Source organism: Callorhinus ursinus, unplaced genomic scaffold (genome assembly GCF_003265705.2).
Source record: "Callorhinus ursinus isolate GAN/ISIS: 27379988/994484 unplaced genomic scaffold, GSC_fseal_2.0 scaffold22, whole genome shotgun sequence".
Taxonomy (NCBI): domain Eukaryota; kingdom Metazoa; phylum Chordata; class Mammalia; order Carnivora; family Otariidae; genus Callorhinus; species Callorhinus ursinus.
Window position 1 is genome coordinate 4395774 of NW_027397084.1, and position 7320 is coordinate 4403093.

The following is a 7320-nucleotide window of genomic DNA, read 5'->3' on the forward strand; positions in this document are numbered from 1 at the left end:
ACATGTTTCAAATTAAAAAACAAATCTTGACAGACACTAAGAAATGAGGAATAACCAATGCTTGCCAGACCCGAAGGGGCAGAGAAAACACTAGAATCATTTGGCCCACGAGTAACCTGAGGTCTAGAAAAGGAGACACCGACCATTCTGTCCTGTCAGTCTCATGTATATTCATCAAATGGGGATTGATAAACTGTGAAACTTGTTGTCCTTTGATAAAATAAAATAAATTCCTTCCCACCCCTTCCCACCCCTCCATTCTGGCTTATTGTGGTTCTCTTCTGGAGTTTAGATGGACAGATCATTGCTTCAGGGGTTCAGGTTCTGCATGAAAACTTCATCAGTAAGAGCAGTGGGGATAAATAGGGCTTCTGTGGGAACCTCAGAGTCCCACAAGCCCTAGCGAGAATTTTGCAGCCTGAGAACAACACCAAGGTCCAGTGCAGTCTCTTCCCAGAGACTCCCCTCTCTAGATCTTCTTGCTACCCAATCTCAAGAGTTTCTCCCACCCCCTCAACAGGTGACCAGGTCCACATTCTTTAAATAATCTAAAAGGAGATGAAAAATAGAAATGGGTACCATGGATCCATTTACCTGATCCTGCTGTTATGTGAAAAAAGGCCATACTTGGCCTCCCTGAAATCCATGAATCCATGTGGGTTTGAGGAAAAGAGCACCTGTCAGAAAAGAAGCTTTTCCTTGTAGCATCTTTTCAGACTTCATGTTTTTTTCATTTCCCAGGAATGATTTTCTTCCCCCAGACACTCTTCAGACTAGTTCCACACAATAAGGTACTGTGACATGAACACGAAAATTAAGGCAGGACATGTTAAGGGACTTGTTCAAGCTGACGCATGACCCTGGACACTCAGAGGAGAGCAGACTCCTGACCTAGGTGTGGGTTAGAGAGACCGATGAGTGGATGACCTTGGGGCTGGGCCACTAAACCTCAAATCCTGTAGGAAATGTGGGGGAGCATGTGGAATGGAAAGCCAAGCACTCAAGCCAACCAACAAGCATGGCTTTGGGGTCCCGGTTCCACCACTGTCTTGCTTTGTAAATGTGGGCCTGTCATTGAATCTCTGGGCCCCAAATGAGAAATGGGAATAATAGTGGGTAATATGGCAATTTGACTTGGCATTTTCGGTAACCATGGCAGAGATTTTGGTATTTGCAACAAATTTTATGACAGTAAAAGAAAAACATCAAAATGCTAGCTTTAAAAAATTATCAAATGATTTATGAGGAAGACACTCCCTGCCTTCCACCCATGTCTGAGCCTCACCCTAGGGAATGAGAGGGGGTTTAGGGATGGAATGCGCTCGGAGAAGGGGGTAGGGGGTCAGAGATGGGCTGAGGGTTACAGATCAAATGGAACATTTAATTATATGACTTCTGAGCTTTATCAAAAGGGCTCTCTTTAAAATGCCCTTCCTTGGAGATGAATTCCACAGGTTGGGGGACTGTTAAATGAGATAATGTCTGTAAAGAGCCTGTCACATGGTGGGTATGGCATTCATGTCAGTTCTCCCCCCTCCACTCCCTTCTTCCACCCTCCTGCCTCCTTCCCTCTCTCCCTCTGGCTGGTTTCAGAGCCCATGGTCTTAACTCCAAGCTATACTGCCTCTTAAACTTAATATCTCAAAAACTGAGCCCCGTCATGGCACAGAGAAATTGACACTAATTTTCTTGGCATCCACAGAGCACGAGGCCATTCAACTCAGTCGGTTAAAAGATTAAATCCTTCCATCACCTTCACACCCTCTTCTCAAGGACCCTCTATGTCTATCGACTCTCTCCCAGTGGGGGTCACTAGTGAATCAGTCATTTGTCCCCAGCTAGATGGAAAAAGGGTGTAAGACACTGTCCAGGGGTCTAGGAGCCCTAATGGAGATGAACTGGGCTCACAAGGAAAAGCTGGCAAACAGTAGGGTCTTAATTAAGGACCACATGGTACAGGATGGGCCAGGAAAACAAGGGAGGGAGCTGAGTTGACTGAGAACCCACATCAGCTTCGTTCGTCTAAACTACTCCTTGGGCTCAGAAGGATACTCCTCTGGGTCCCACCCGGCACCTAGAAATAGGCAGTGGGAGAAGTTCACATTCTGTGATTATTTCAATATTTTAATTTTAAATTACCCACGTGTAGCAGGGATTTTCTTCCTCCCTATGGCCTACTTTTTTTTTCAAGCCGTCATCCCTGTTGGGGGAGAGGTCTTCAAGACAGACATCCAAAGGAGACTTGTTGGTGAACAAACTTGATGAGAGTTACACCGCCCATGGAGGCCAACGTGGGCAAGAGTTTTGCTGGGTTTGTAGATGGCCCTATCTGAGGATTCCAAGACCTTACAGCCTCCCCAGCCATGCAGAGGTCTTAGAGTTCTCCCTCTAGATGGGGCTGGGCCTGGGGCAGGTAAGACAGTTCCAGAGTTTGGCTGCTGGGTTGCGGAAGAGCAAGGTGGCTTCATTTCACTCTGACATAGACCATCGTGCAACTGCTTTTGTCTTATCAAGTAATTTTGATCACCTTCCTACGCTCAGACATTTATTTCTCCAACATCATTCTTAAGGCCTGTAGTGGATTCCATGGGACAAACGTATACCCTTTTTAATTATTAACTTCTTAGTTTTTCTTTCTGGGTCACTTGCAGTAGAGTCCTCTGACCCTCTGTGCATGGGTTAGTGAGCTGGGGAAAACATCCCCCAGGAAGAAAGCAAAGGCTGACTGGGCTGCTGTCAGGCACCCCTCCCGGGGGTCCATCTTGGCCCGAGCCCTTGCTCCTCACAGCAGGGCAGGTCCCAGGCCTCAATGTTTGCAGGCACAGTACCCAGGCGGCATTTCAGCCAACACACACAATTATCCTGTCCCTTAATTAGAACCCTCTCTTTCTACCAGAGAAAGCCTCAGCTGCTTGTCAACGAAAACATATTTGTACCGTGGCTTTAAAAAAAACACACACACATAAATTGCCAATTATTCCCCATTCATAGACTCTGGCAAGACACAGGGGAGAGCTGTTTGCTTTCCCTTAGGCCAAATTAAGACTTGCCTTTCATGGCAACTTATTTGTGGGAGTAATTTTCCACCTCATTTAATTAGGCTAATTGATTCAGCAGTTCTGTCGAGGGGCGATGCAGCACTGGGTGCTTGGGGCAAATTACTCCCGTGCTCTTTGGACTCACTTTGAGCAATGACCTGATTAGCTTTCCTGTTTTCAAACTCAGGTCAGCCCAGACCCTGTGTATCTGACTTTGTGGCACACAGGTAAGTACCTGTGGAGAGCCACTCATTTATTAAGTGCTTTGAAGAGACCTAGGTGCTGAGCCTAGGCGGCTGATTCTATCCAAGGAACAATTAGCCCACTGAAGCATGAGAGTGAGTTGTAATAACCGGATTCCAGGGAGCTGGTGAATTGAGCAGATTCCAGGGCAACTCAGTATTGTTATTCTCTTCAACTGTTGGTTGAAATTTTTATAGGGGCCATGTTCTAGTACATCCAGTTCATGAATTGTTATGAATGATTTTTAGGAAAAATAAATAAAGCGTAGGTGCTTGGATCTTGCTGAAGGACAAGTGAGTTTCTGCCCCTTTTCCAGGTTCTCCTTCTTTCCCCTTTTCTGATAAAGGTATGTTTCATGCAATGTTTCATGCAATGTATGTAGAGAAATTGACTACACAATGAAGAGGGACCACTTAGCAGCCAACTGCATTGAGGCCATCTGTGGCCAGGGGCTGTCCTTGACTGTTGACGTGGAATGGATACAAAATGTCTGTTCGTTTACTTGATCCTCATGACAACCTGATGAGCTAGGGGCAAGTGGCGCCCCAATGCACAGATGAGAAAGCTGAGACATGAGATGTTATGGGCCTGGCCCAGAGATATACACCTGGCGAGCATGGAGGCAGGACTCCAACACTGCCCTTTACAACCCCTCTAGGAAATGCTTGTGGGTGCAGAAAAACTGACATGATCATAAGCAACGTGTTCTCCTTTTGCTTTGATATATAAATAGCCTGCTGTTAAATTAGTGAGGAAGATGAGATGGTGTGTCAAAGTTGGCCTAAAACAGGAATTACAGACTCTTCCTGTAAAGGGCCAGATAGTAAATATTTTAGGCTTTGTGGGTCACATATGGTCTCTGTTGCAACTACTAAACTCTGCCTTGTGGCACAAAAGCAGCCATAGACAATATGTAAACAAGTGCGTGTGGCTGTGTTCCAATAAAACTTTATTTATAAAAACAGATGGTTGGCCAGATTTGGCCCACAGACCACAATTTGCCAACCTGTGGTCTAAAAAATAGTATTGTACGGGCTTACACCATCGCGAAACATTCTGAAATCTTAAAAAGAAAAGAAAACTTGTAACCCATCTATTTTCCTTGTAACCCATCTATTTATGATTTAAATGCATTCATGTTTTCATGTCCAGACTAACCGATTTCTTAAGCCTCATTCTCTCTCTCTGCTTTCTTCTAGGTGACAAACATGGCCCTGAATTTGCCATTTTCCCAACCTAAAAGCAAGGGTGGTCAGGCCACCCGGGGCAATGGCGAATGGTAGGTGAGAGGCAGAGCCCCTTTCCAATAAACAACCTGGACTGTTTATTGGGTTTTTGAGGCAACTAGACCTCAGGGAAATTCCAGGAGCCTGAAGTTGGCAGAGACACATAGTGGAGTAGACCCTGTTGTCACTGACCACTGCAAATGTGCCTTCATTCTGTACGCCATCAAGAACACCTCTGTAATAATTTTCCTGTCCTCATTAAGTTTGAGTTTGCAAGGAGGCTCTCTAAAGCCAAGTTAAATACCCTGAGGCTCTATGTCTGTGATTCAGGCGGCTGCCACCCAAGAGAAGGGAAATGCCTGGCGTTAGAGCTTCTCCCACAGAACAAGATCTGCGGCAGGCGTACGGAGACTTTCTTCCCAGAGAAATCTACATAACACAGCCAATATTTTAATTAAAATAATAGAGCCTTAAGGGGAAAAAAGTTAAAGCAACTTGAACATTCATAAGTATAGGAATCAACAACAAAATACAGGATCTATGGCAATCGGCAGCAATAAAGAAAAACGTAGATTCAAAATGGGAAATGAGGGTGGAGGAGGGGGTAATACATTTTTTCTTATATATCTTTTCTCTTTCCCTTGTTATACAAATCCTGTCTTATTTTTGTAGGAAAGCATCAAATATAAACCCATTTAAGACAAAATAATAACTAGTAAGTAAAATAACAGCTTCACCCTCTATAATAAAGAAGGCCATTTTCCTTTCACAGTGGCTTTCAATATTATTTTTGTCATTGTCTCTGGAGTCAGATGCCTTCTAGAACAGAGTAGAGGCCCATGGCCATGTGAGCAGAGCTTGTGGAGAGTGGTACTCTGATATCAGATGGAGGAGGGCCAAGGTGTTCAGCCCACCTTCATACAGGTGCCTCCACCGGTCCCAAAGATGTTGTTCTTAGAAACGGCTTCAGGCAGGCGTATGGATATGGCTGCACATGCCTAAGAAAGACCTAGATTTGGGAGAGAAGCTGGAAGTCCCCGAGAGGAGAGGTAGCTGGGAGTCAGTGGGCTGTTTTAGGCACCACGAAGCGCCACATACCTGGCACCCCTCAGAGATGCTGTTCAGCAGTTGTTCTAGATTCTTTCCTGGCTATAGCCTTGCGCCTGTCTTTGGGTATCTTCCTGTCCTTTGCTCTCTTACTTCCTCTCTTCTGTATCCCTTCTTCCGACCCCCTTCCACAATATTCCATTTCCCTGCTCCGTTTTACCCCGCAGCCCAAGGGTGACCAACGACGAAGAAGAGAGATTGCCGTTTCTGCCTAAGTTCCTGACAAAGAATTGCCAACATAAGCCTGTGGATCAGGGCTGAAGTTCTGGGTAGAAACTTGAGAATCGCCAACGTTCCAAATGAAAGACCCTTTCAAAATAAAACATGCTGCTTTGGTGCGGGTACGTTTTCAGCCAAATTATAGAAAGGGAACAGTCCTAAGCTTCCAAATTCTTAGTGCGTTAATGTAGGCAACTTGATTAACAAGACTATAAAATGTCTCCCAGAGAATGATTTGAACATTTTACCTTTTTAAAAAAAAAAAAATAGTTTCCAAGTTGACATGTAAAAATTAACTACATTTTTCAACAAGATATTGGAGCTTGTTAAATTTTCATTCATTCCACAGGTATTCATTAGGTGCCTCCAAATCTGAGGGACACCATGTTAGACTTCAAAATATAAAGATGTACAAGACACATTTCCTTCCCTCAAGGAGCCTCGTGACTAATTTGTATTCCACTACATAATAAATGTACCTGGTACACTTGTCTAGCTACTCTACCTTCTTTGGAATTTTCCTTTTTTTAAGATTTTATTAATTTATTTGACACAGAGAGAGTGAGAGAACACAGCAGACAGAGCGGCAGGCAGGGGGAGTGGGAGAGGGAGAAGCAGACTCTCCGCTGAGCAGGGAGCCCAGGCATGGGACTCGATTCCAGGACCCTGGGATCATGACCTGAGCTGAAGGCAGACGCTTAACCAACTGAGCCACCTAGGCGCCCCTGGAATTTTCTTCAGGTAGGGTAAGTATACATCTTGATTTGCTCAGGACAGTCCCAATTTATGCCTCTTGTCCCTGGGGAATTATTGGTAACCCCACCCTTTGCTCCCCAAAAGGCCTCAGTTTGGTTGATATGATGAGATAGTAATCCTAACCATAAGCCCTGATGAATGAATAGGCCTAAGAAGACATGTTTTTATCTGGTGACCTACTCTTCCATCCACATCTGGTTAAGCCAGTAGTGAACATCTGTCTGAAGCAAAGCCAATCAGATTCCCTCCCTTGAAAATTTGCACTGAGACTCAGGGGTTGAGCCAGATGGAGTTGAGCAATGAAGCTGAGGTAAGGTGGAGTGGCCACCAGATTTGTCACCACAACAACCCAAAGCCATATCTGCAAGGTATCCTTGTGAGGGAAAAGGAACCAAGAGTTCTGGGAAGAAGCCATGTAATGGGGAGCGAGATCCTGCTTTCTTACCACTGACGGATCAGACACCACCACTGGGCTCGCAAAGGAATGTAGCTTCTACTATTCTCCATCCCTTCTCCCAGTAGGTATCAGAGGGCAACTGGGAGTGGAATGAAACTGCCCAGTTCAGGGGCTGCCATGAACCCCCCAAACTATCATCCCCCCTTCTTCTTAGAAATGGCCACATATGCATCTCTAAATTGAGCCCTCATCCACAAGGCTGTTGGAACTGCCACTGGATCATTCTGAGTTCACAGATACTGACCCAAATCAGCAGTTATGACCCAGCGAGGTG